This window comes from Setaria italica, chromosome VIII, assembly GCF_000263155.2.
Source record: "Setaria italica strain Yugu1 chromosome VIII, Setaria_italica_v2.0, whole genome shotgun sequence".
NCBI classification, from domain to species: Eukaryota; Viridiplantae; Streptophyta; class Magnoliopsida; order Poales; family Poaceae; genus Setaria; species Setaria italica.
Window position 1 is genome coordinate 526,549 of NC_028457.1, and position 11,791 is coordinate 538,339.

The 11,791-nt window shown below is 53.1% G+C and overlaps 1 pseudogene; it reads right to left on the reverse strand.

Moving 5' to 3' along the window:
• Nucleotides 1–2,121: 2,121 nt before the first annotated feature.
• LOC101757404 lies at nt 2,122–4,782 on the reverse strand (annotated as a pseudogene).
• Nucleotides 4,783–11,791: the final 7,009 nt, after the last annotated feature.

Here is an 11,791-nt window from a genome sequence, read left to right on the forward strand (position 1 = left end):
CCTCTTGTTTAGAGCTAGCTACACGCCATGCCTCCGTTTGGATTGGACTAGCTTTTCTGTCTTGTTGTTTAGCCAGCGACTGGATCTCTCTAGTTGCATTGTTTAGGGGTTTTATTTCCTACATTACCCTTCGAATATAACAACTAATTTCTTAAATGTTCTTATTTCTTATTCCTAGTAATTCCATTTAAATAGCTAGGAACATTGCATGCAAATGACAGTATATAGATCATCATCAGCTCTTTGTCGCTACACCTATCTTCCTATGCAAGTTGTTGATATGAAGAAAAAAAAAAGCTAGTGTTCTTGGCGAGAGTGTTATTCAGACTAATGTCGTACATCAGACGTCTGAAATGCGGCAGCTTTTGCTGCTACTTACTGTACCGTACCCATTCATTTCCGGGACCATATAAACGCATTGTATGTTATCGATCCATCCATCCGTCCATCCATATGTCTATCATCTCACGTCCAATCATAATGCATGCGAACAAGTACTAGATCAGAGGTAACAATATAAAATGTTGATCCAACAAGTCCTCTCCTTGTAAGAAAGACGTCAAATCGGTCGAGAACATGCTCAAATATATCCTAGATTCATACATGATGCATACACATTTCACGATCGTCATTTCTTTTACCTAGTTGGTATCTCTCTCGTGCTATTAAGCTAGTGCACAAATTTGCATCGTGAAAGAATATTTTGCTAATTAAACTTATTAACATGCATGCACGTGCGATAATCCATCAACATAAGGGTAGATGTACACACATCCAGGGGTGGAGGAAGAAAAAGAGAGAACCAAGAAGAAGGAAGTTAAGGATGAGCAAATAAGCCTCCTAGGATGCTAGCCTGCATCGACCAGACGACCAATGCACACAACAACTGTGGTCTTTTTAAAAAGTTATTTTCTTTTTTAAAAAAAGGCTTCAACCTGTGGTTTTCATGTGCTTAATTAATTTCTTCGTTATATTTTTCATGAGCATCAGAATATCTATACATGCATGCCTGAAAACAAGTTGCAGTTACTGCAGGTACGGTGGGTCGTCACGATATACATGTGTGCTGCTGCGCCCTGCAAATGACTGCATGTGTCGGGGCTAGCTTGCAGATAGATCCATCATCCATGGAGGAAGGGATGGAGCTACGAGAGCTGGCAGAAAGGCCCCAGCAGAAGTACTGGGCTACTGGCTGCGAATTGAAGAAGATGAAGAGGTGTTGTGTATATGCACCTAGCTCGTCTGACCCCGGTCGTGCTTGGTCGGTTGACACATGATCAGAGTATTACGATGGGTATCCAAGGCCACTGCCTAGCTACCTGCTGGGACCATGCTACAAGTCACTCCGTCCGTTTATTTTTTTTTTCAGTGACAGAACTACTCGGATCCGTTTCATCTCAAGAAGGAACAAAAGAAACTGCAGTGTGTTACTCAATCCTCGCGTGATGAACAATGCACATTGTTAGCATTACGACGCTCAATTTGATGAAAAACAAGCGTACGTGTACTCAGTTGTATGGCGCGTCAAATAATTTTTTTGGTGTGTATTATATATATTTTTTTAAAAAAAATGATGGCGTGCATAAACTTGAGGCGACAAGAGATACGTCACTGTACTGCAGCCCAGTCCAGTAGTGCTGGTTGTTAGAGACCAAGCCCAGTCAGTACTGAGGCTCCAGGCCCAGGACAACGAAGGCAACCAGGCCCAGCGCTGTATTTGTCTTTGTGATTCAGACTGAGAAATGGACAGGATAAGTAGGCGTTCATCCGATTGCTCCAACGCATGTCAATCACCTGTGATAATGGCGGCAGAGTATGCATAAACATTTCATCTCAGACCTCCAGTAAAGGACAAAGATAGGAAGTTCAGCTTAAGCACATATACTGCTTCCAACTAAAAAGTTCATGAAGATATGAATCAAGATCAACAGTTTGCTCCAGCAGCACAATCTGGTGAACTTTTTTTTTTTGAGACTACAATCTGGTGAACTAAAACTAGTAGAAAAAAGCACACTGCATCCATCTCCCATAACAACAACATCTAATAGCTATGTAATGACTTATTAGTTCTGTACAAACTGAAATTGGCATGCATGCAACGAGCAGGTGAAATGTCCAGCTTCCTTGCCAACTGCTGTTCATGCTGTTCAAGCATGCTTTAGCTACTACGAGTAGTTGCTATTTGCTACAGTAGATGACATTGATCGTGCGCATGCACACTGACCCCAACGACGTATCCTAACCCATCTCTAGCTCCGATTCCCGATGCTATTCCTGCGGACCTGATCTGGCCGTGGCGGCCTTCCCGCCGCCGGCAGGCCATCGGCGCCCAGGCCCAGCTCCGCCGAGATCATGGCCCCCGGCCTGGCGTAGGACTGCAGCACCAGCACGGACGCCATGGTCTGGAAGTCCCTCGACGCCAGCAGGTCCCCGATGGGCCCCAGCTCCGGGCACTCGCTCCACTCCGCCATCCCCGCCGTCAACCCCGGCAGCCCCGGCGTCTTCCCCACCACGAACAGGTCCTTCCCCAGCGCCTCCACCTCCCTCACCTGCGCCACCATCTCGCTCGCGTTGAACACCCCCCGCTCCCGGTACTCCACCCCCGCGCCGCCGCCGCCGCCGGCGCTCATGCCGTTGGCCCTGTCCAGGAACTCCCGCAGGCACGCGTCGTCGGCCTTGCGCTCCTTGAGCGCGTCGAACTCGCTCCCCGCGAAGCTTCCTCCCTTCTGGACGAAGCGGAGCACGGTGAGGTCGATGGCCGGGTTGTGCACCATGCGCGTCGCCAGCGCCACCACCTCGCGGTCGTCGCGCCCGCCGAAGAAGAGCGCCGCCACGCGGGTAGTGCACCCGGCCCCCGCCACGCCGCCGAGGCCGCGGTCCACGAGCACCCCCACCGTGCACGGCGAGAACCGCTGGATGCTCTGGTTCAGCGGCTGGATCGCCGGGTTGAACACCTCCAGCCCGCCGTCCACCGACCGGTGCTTGTGGAACGGCAGCACGATCAGCGCCGCGTGCCGGTCCTCCGCAGCGGACGTCACGTCGTCGTGCATGCTCACGTACGGCGACACCGCCGCCACCGTGCGCGCCGTCACGCCCGCCGCGTTCTCCTCGTACGCCATGAAGGCGTGGGAGATGTGCTTGAACTGCTGCTCCACCTGGCTGCGCCCGTGCGCCGAGTGCTCTAACGACGATGACGGTGCTGACGCGTTGATCAGGAGCAGTGCCGACGACCGCCCGGCGAACTCGATCAGGTGCAGCGCCTGCACTGCCACCGGCGACCGCTCCGAGGGCGACGCCACGTCCAAGAGAGTCAGGAGCGCCGGCACGTCGCGCGGCATGTGGACGCACGCCAGCACGTGGAACTCGGCGTTGGGCTGGGGCCACGCGATGGTGCGCCGCTTGTAGAAAAACGAGCCTCCGCGCCGGCTTCACAACCATGGCCAGCAGCGGCGTCACCAGCGCCGTGATCAGCGCCGACATGAACACCAGCACCGTGAACGACTGGTCGCTCATGATCTTCTTGTTCTTCCCGATGTTGAGGATGACGAGCTCGATGACTCCCTTGGTGTTGAGCAGCAGCCCGATGGAAATGCCGTCGTGCAGCGGCATGCCGAACACGCCGGCCACGCTCACCGCGGATACAACCTTGAGGATCGCCGCGACCAGCGCCGCCGCCATCAGCAGCACCACCGCTGGTGTGCTGGTGATCTTGGCGGTGTCCGTGCGGAGGCCGCTCATGGCGAAGAAGAGCGGCAGCAGCGTGCCCACCACGAAGTCCTCCACCTTCTCCACGATGGCCACGCCGACCGGCCCGTTGGGCACGGCGAGGCCGAACACGAAGGCGCCGAAGATGGCGTGCGTGCCCCCGGCGTCGGCCACGAGCGCGGCGACCATGACGCCGACGAGCACCGAGCACTCCTGCAGCTCGGTGACCACCTCCCCCTCGGCGACGCGGCGCGTCAGGCGCAGGAGCATCGGGCGGACGACGAGGTAGCTGGTGCCAACGATGAGGAAGCCCGACACGAGCGTCCAGAGGCACGGGACCATGCCGTAGCGCACGTGCGCGAGCGCGGTGGCGACGGTGAGCCCGGCCCACGCGAAGGTGTCGTTGATGAGGGAGGCGGAGATGGAGAGCTGGCCGACGTCGGTGCCGGCGAGCTTGAGCTGGGCGATGTTGCGCGCCAGCACGGAGAAGGCGGTGGAGCAGAAGGTGGCGCCGAGGAAGACGGGGAACGAGAGGCTGTTGATGAACTGGGCGCCCGTCCTCCTGGAGTCGTCGGTGCTGACGGCGACGTAGCCGGCGGCGGCGCCGACGAGGAAGGGCGGGAGCGCGGAGGAGGCGGCGAACCAGAAGCTGCGGAGGCCGGCGCGGAGCACGGTGTGGAGCTCGATCTCGACGCCGATGGTGAAGGTGTAGTAGATGAGGCCGAGGAGGGACATGGACTCGAGGATGAAGAGGCTGCGGACGGGGAAGGCGATGTCGGAGAAGTGGGGGAGGCGGCCGAGCACGGAGGGGCCGAGGAGGAAGCCGGCGAGGATCTCGGCGATGTAGCGCGGGAGGCGGAGCGGGGAGAGGAGGAGCGCGACGGCGCGGGTGGTGGAGGTGATGAGGATGATCTGGAAGAGGAGCAGCGGGAGGGAGAAGTCCATGGGGCTGTCCCCCGTCCAGATGCCGCTCATCGTGATCTTGCTCGGGTAGAAGCACAGCAGGTCTGACCGGTCCGCCGACATGATGTGCTTCCAAAGCTCCGCCAGCGGGTCGCTCACCGCCGCCGCCGCCATCGTCTTCCTAGCCGGCGATGACTACCGGTTATGGGATCGATGCGCCGGGGAAGGAGAGAATGAATTGAAGCGCGTGGGCGTGGGGTGAGGAGTGATCCATGGCCATGGGAGGAAGGAGCTGCTGCTATTTTTGTCTGCAGTGGGAATGGGACACTGCATGCATGCACACGCACTTGCATTTTGTTTGGTCTGTGGTTGTGAGCTCTGCATGGAGATCAGGTACACCACTCTCGATCCGATTCAGCCTCTTCTTCGGTCCAAGCCAGTAGCCGCCGCTTTTCTTCTTCTTGCATCGGTCCTCCTGAAGAGGAAGGCGTCGGAGGAGGGATCCTGGAGCTGAAGAAGGAGTTGAACTGTCTCATGGATCGCCGGAGGAAGGACCGCATGGCGGGGAAAGGAGGCCCAGCCGGAAAGGATATCACGGCGGCGGAGGTGTGCTAGCTGGCCGAGGCCCCTGGGAAGATGAATAAGAAGAAGGTGGTCACCGCCTCGTCGATTACATGATTGTAAATCCCTACGTGCCCTGGCTTCCGTGAAGAGACGCTGCTCAAGCTCCATCCAGAGCTGGAGTCATGTCAAATAGGATCTAAGATGGAACCATTGTTCGAACTGAATCTTTCTTTGGCTCTCTGGTTCCCCTAGTATAGTAAGCGAATACTATGCCAAAGAAAAGGCTATCTGTGACAAGAAATTGGAGTACGATCTGGCCCTCATCAAGCCGTATGAAACCAAGGGCTACGCACAGGACTATGCAGAGGTCATCGATGACGAGGATGAGGATATTTAATTAGGCCAGGAATTGAAGCAAAGGGGCTCACTAGTTCAATATTCCTTCCCCAAGAAGTCCACGCGAGCTGGGCTTAACCCAGGCCCCCACGTCAGCTCCCCCGCGGGTGACGCGTGCTGCCGCCACCAACCCACCCCCCTTGCCTCTGTGCCACCTCGCCGCCGCCGGAGGGGGTCGCCGGAAGCCTGTGTGGCTCCCGAGGACGGTGGCGGCAGGGCAACTCGGCCGGTGAGGGTCTTATGCGTCGGGGCGGGATGGCGCAAGGAGAGGCCGGGCGGCGCGCCGGAGCAGTGGTGACAGCCCGGATCCAACCCCGCCATGGGCGGATCCGGCTTCCCTATCCTCGGATCCACCGCCCCTGACACCCGCCTCTAGCGATGTCTCAGAGAGCGTCGAGGTGCGCGGTGGCCGAGCGCCGGCCGTTCACCGAGCCGGTCGAGATCCCAGCTGCCTCCTGTGCATGGGCCGACGAACAGGAGGCGTTCCGGGGGGTAGGAGGACCAGGTCGGCGAGGTGGTGCCGCTGCACGTGCTGCTATGGCGGAGTTGACGGCTGCTGGCGGGATCTTGGTGGGTGGCGCGCGAGGATGAAGGCTAGGCAACCGGCGCGGGCAACGGAGTGTGCGCCGGTCAGGAGCGAAGCGCGGCGGCCTGGTGGAGCGCACGGCGATCGGGAGGAGCGCACGACTAGGAGGAGTGTGAATGGGAGGCGCGCGGCGACCAGGAGGAGCACGTGGCCAGGAGGTGCGTGGCCGGGAGTGCGCGCGGCGGCCAGGAGGCGCGCCAAGGTCGGGAGGAGCGCAGTCGGGAGAGTGCGTGGCGGCCGGGAAGTGTGTGTGGTCAGTAGGAGCGCGCCGCAAGCCAGGTGGCAGTGGAATAGCAAGCGGACGCGTGACGGCGGTAGGGAGGTGTAGGCGGTGAAGGGCGCTGCGCGTGGGTAGCTGTGGAGGGCGGGGATAGAAACGGAGGTGGAGATATGGTGGCATGGCGAGTGGAGGCGTAGTGGCGTCACCTCGGCTGGGTTGCTGTAACAGTGGTCCAGGAGTGCCGAACCATATACGTGCAGTGAGGGGTTGTATTGCTCCGGGCGAAAACCCTCATCGGCCTTCGTCCTGGTGGACATGACGACGACGTCCTAGGATGTCGTCTTTCCCGTTGGGGGTGTCATGTTGGAATTACGACCCTGCTGCATGGGGTTTTCTAGGTGAAAATCCTGTCCAGATCCTGGACGAGTGATGGCAGCACCATTGGTGTCGTGACCTAACTTGGTTCGTGGCACTGCTAAACCATTGTCATGGGAGGCCAGAGCCGATGGCGGTAACTCCATCACATGGTGAGCTGAATGGGTGTTGCCGAGTCCATGTGCAGGCGATCGAAGTTATGGTGGCGGCCAGGGGTTGTTGCATGGTTGTCGGATTTGGCTGCTTGCAGCAGACCGCAGCGGCTGATGTTGCTTGGCAGCGGTCAGTGTGGTTAGCGGCCTGAGCGATGAAAGAATTGGTTTTATGGTCATGGCGGCAGCCTCAATCCCGAAGATGGATCAATTGTAACTGGCGAAGAAATAAGAGAAGTGGCTACTAGACTTGATGAATTAGTGGAAAAAACAGCTGATGGATCCTTCGTGCCTGATCGGGAGAGGGACGAGCTGACAATAACACTTGGAAATCGTGAACACCCTAGACGATGCCAAGGCAAAGGAGTCATTCTGTGGAAGTATGCCTTTAGTCAGCACATTGAATCATATAGAAGTCACCAAAGAAGCAAGGCAGACCAAGCACGACAGCTGCGAGAGTTGCAACAACAAGTAGCAGCAGCAGAGGCAAGAATCGAGGAAATAATAGATGAGCGTGTGGCCCTAGCTCTCAGCAAACATGCCAGTCAACAAGCAGCTGCTGCAGCATCAGGGCCACATGTCGATGTAAGCCCGACTCAGCATCGAAGCAGTGTCGCTTCCACGGAAGCCGCAGCTGGAGGAAACATTGAAGCCGCAGCTGGAGGATGTACTGAGGTCATTGAGGAATGATACCCCGTGGACGACATCACAGGGAGAGCCTAGTGTGGGCTTGTTACTCCCGTAAGAAACAAGCTTATAGTGGTGGCTTATGGTGTGGCTGAGCAACCGACGCAAGGCCAAACACTACATGACGTGCAGATTCAGGCTCTCTATGCCAAAGTTGGGGTGGACCGAGTGGCCGACGGTTGGGAGGACCTAGAACTGGCGATCCTTGGAGGTACGGGGAAAAGAATCTAGGACAAGCTATACATGGTTGGATTTAGTGGCCCAAGCGCTTCATAAGGATTACGCAGCCGAATCCCCCGATCCTGGGATCATCTCCTCAAGGCTCAATGGTAAGATCACCTACGCCATCTGCCAGGGCACACTCTCCACTACCAGATAGGTCTCCTAGCGTGAGTGCAGTACCACAAAGGGATCCAAGCATGAGTCCACCTTCCCTTCCTACAAATAAGCGTTCAGTTCCTCCTCCACCTCCACCTCCTAACAAGAAGCAGAAGAAGCAGAAGGAGAAAGCACCAGCTAAGAAACTACCTTATGATAAGACAGCTGAGGAGTCCAAGGCTGCAGCGGCTGCTGAGCACGTAATTACTCATTTTTAGAATAAGCTACAATGGAGAAATTTTTCATTTATATGTTATGCTATCAAATTGTAGAAAATAATGTTCATTTCTTGCTAATTCAATAATTTTTCTATATTCTCTAGCTATTCAAAATTTTTACTACAATTTTCACAGCTCAAACTTCACCCTATCCATAGCGCCATAGGGGAAGTGCTGCCGGATTTGTGACCATTTCTTGGGGATTGCAATCTTTCAAGTGTTCTAAAGGTTAGAAACTTCATCCTCCGTTGATACATGTATAGTAAACTTCAAAAACTAATCCATATGTATATACTAAGAAAAATTAGATTACATACTTCAATTCATTTCCTTATTGTTCAAAAACCAATCCATGTGTAATATTTTGTAGATGAATCGGCAATGGATGTACAACGCTGACAAACGTTCCATGGAGGACATTAATGGCTTGCGTGGTTTTCTCGATCAAGCAGAATCCAACAAACCGTCGTTCGGTTTCATTTGTTGTCTGTGCAGAAATTGTAAAAATGAGAGGGATTACACATCCATCAAGACTATTCACGCCCACATATATAGTCCTGGATTCATGGCAAACTATATTATTTGGACCAAGCATGGGGAAAGAGGAGTTATGATGGATGATGATGAAGAAGAAGATGATGACAACATGCCTGACTGGATTCAAGGAGGTGCCTTTGCAGATGCTCCAATGGACGAGGTTGAACAAGAGATAGGCAAGGTAGAAGGTCCTCTAGATGAGCTAGGTCAGGTGTTGCAAGATGCAAAGGAAGACTGCGAGAATGTAGAGGAGTCAAAATTGTTCGAGTGCATGAATGTTATTTAATTTACTATGCAATAAATTAATATAATAGCAATTGTAAAAGAAAGGAAAAATAAAAAGATGGGTGGGGAATTGAAACAGATTCATGCAACCCCTCTAGTACCGGTGCTTAACAACAACCAGCACTAGAGGGGGCATTTTCATTTCCCGCGCCGGGAGACCCTCTAGTACCGGTTGTTTTTAACACCCGGTACTAGAGGGGCTCTAGTAGCGGGTGTAAATTGGAACCGGTACTAGGGGGGTTAAGGGGCGCTCAGTGCTCTGCTCTTCTAAACACTTAGCTATTTTCAGTACGTGTTGCGCTTCGTTTTCCTCCTCCTCGTTTTCCTCCTCCTGATCTGCCGCCTCTCCACCGCCGTCGCCCCCGTCTGCCGCCTCCGTCGCCGCCCCCCGACACCGATGCCCCCCCCCCGGCACCGCGCGACGCCATCCCGGCCGGCCCCAACAATGCCGCCCCCGCCCCGACCCGATGCCGCCACCCCGATGCTGCCGCCCCGCCTGCCCCCGACGCCGCTGCCCCGTCTCGACCCTATTTTTATTTATTTGATTTTTTTACTGCCGCCCCGACGCTGCCTCCCTATCGACTGCCGCCTACCCCGGCCAGGACCTCCCGACGCCGTGCGACGCCGTCCCGGCCGACCCCGACGGCGCCGCCCCGCCTCCGACGACGCTGCCCTGTCAGCCACCATCGCCCGGCCCTGCTCCCCCGACGTACGCCGCCCCGCCCCCAGCGTGCGCCCTGCAGACTCGCGCTGACGTAAGCCCGCACAATATGATATATGTATGCACAATATGTCTATATACAAATATTTGTAGTATTATTCATATATGTGTATGCACAATATGTATATATATATAATATTATCTCAAATGTTATATTAAAGATAAATAGAACTTTCTATAAATTACCGTATTAGAACTAGTATACGTAAAGGAAACAAATACGAAATACAAATATAGACTAAAGGAACATAAATAAAAAAAGAAAGAAAAAAACTTAGTACCGGTTGGGATACCAACCAGTACTAAAGGGCTTCCCACGCGGGGAGGTGCCCTCCTAGTTATTTGAACCGTAACTAAAGGGTCCCCCTCTAGTACCGATTGGCCAGTACCGGTTGCACAACTGGTACTAGAAGGATGTTATGAACCGGTACTGGACGTCATTTTTTCCGGTAGTGATTGCTGAGTCGGCATCATCGTCTTCACTGCAAGAAAACGACCAAGGTTCTCCTCCTGCCTTACTCATTTCTTTCTTATCTTGTTTTTTTTCATATCACTACAGTAAGTTGCAGTCATTATCTGTTGCATGTTCTTGACTGTTTTTCTTTGCTGATAGCAGCAACCGTATCCAACATCTTGCAAATGTCTTTACTCTGCTCAAACTTACTGGATCTTTGGCCTGAATGTACACACTATGTATCTTATTGTTGGAATCCTGCATATCTCTATTTGAAAATGCATATCCATATTTGAAAATGCTAGATAGATGCCATGTTGTTTATCGTTAATCATTCAGCGCTTACAGCTTCGTTTTCTCCACCAATCATCATTCATCAATATGTACATATCTACATGATTTAAGTGTACTTGCCAACTCCAAATAACGACCGGGTCATTTTCCCAACACCTTCATCATTCATTCTTTACCTAAGCACTCAGTTTATCAAAGTTCGAGTATGGTTCCTTGTGTGCATTGCGTCGCATGCTGAAAGGTAAATGTAGAAATGATGGCTGAAATTGGTATTTTTTTGGCTTGGCAAATTATAGGACACCCTTTTCCTTAAAATAAAATAATGAAAATTTGCATGCTGTTGTCACGAGGGTTGTTGATAGCTGTAATCTGTTTGCAACATCATGCTACTTGCCCTGTATCCTGGCCTAATTTGTTTCCATCCGAGTAAAGCTATAAAAGCAATAAATATTTCTTCTTATTTTTGTTCGCAGTGGATGTAATGAAGCCTGGAACAACTGAGGAATGCAAAGATTCGTTGGAAAATTAGACAACTGCATGATTAAATTTCGAACTAGATTTATCATAGCAAGAATAAAACCTAGCATGCACATCTCTAACATACTAGGCAACAACAAGCACGACTTCATGTTATCAAAAAATATGCTAAAATAGGAGATCAGATCACGGCGTACGTACTTAACGGGTGCAACTATGACAACAAGTGGTGCTGACGGAATGACGACGATGTTGTGGGCGGAGCGCAGCAGACGTCGTCGAAGATGATGGCCCGCTGCAACGCCAGACTTGGATGGAAGACGAGCCGTGGTGAAGACCTTGAGCAATCGCGCGGAGCGCTTCATAAAAACCTTATTCGCCCTTTGCCGGTGTATGATCACAAGAGCGAGAGGTTCCGGAGACCTGCTCTCCCGTTAGCTGGTGCACGCCGACGCTCAGGATGGAGTAGACTACGGTGGCGGTGCAGTAGCGAGAAGAGGCAAAAACCCTAGCTCGATTAGATGTATTTGCGGTAGAGGATGATAGGTCATATATATAGGAGAGCTCACGATCTCACGTCGTGATTGTGATCTAAATCGATTAGGCTTTCATATATCTCGCTGACTTAAAGGCCAAGTAATCAAAAAATAAAATGGCAAAAGGAAACCGCGCCACCGCAAGGTTGGAGGCTGGATTTCGGTGGACCATTCACGCAGGTGTCATGTGGCGGAACCGCCCAACTTAAACTGGCTTAAGTGCGCACTGTCAGAACAATAATTATCCGAAATGCACTTAAAACAGTATAAGTCCGGTAGTCCGTCGAGTGTCTCTAGGACTCC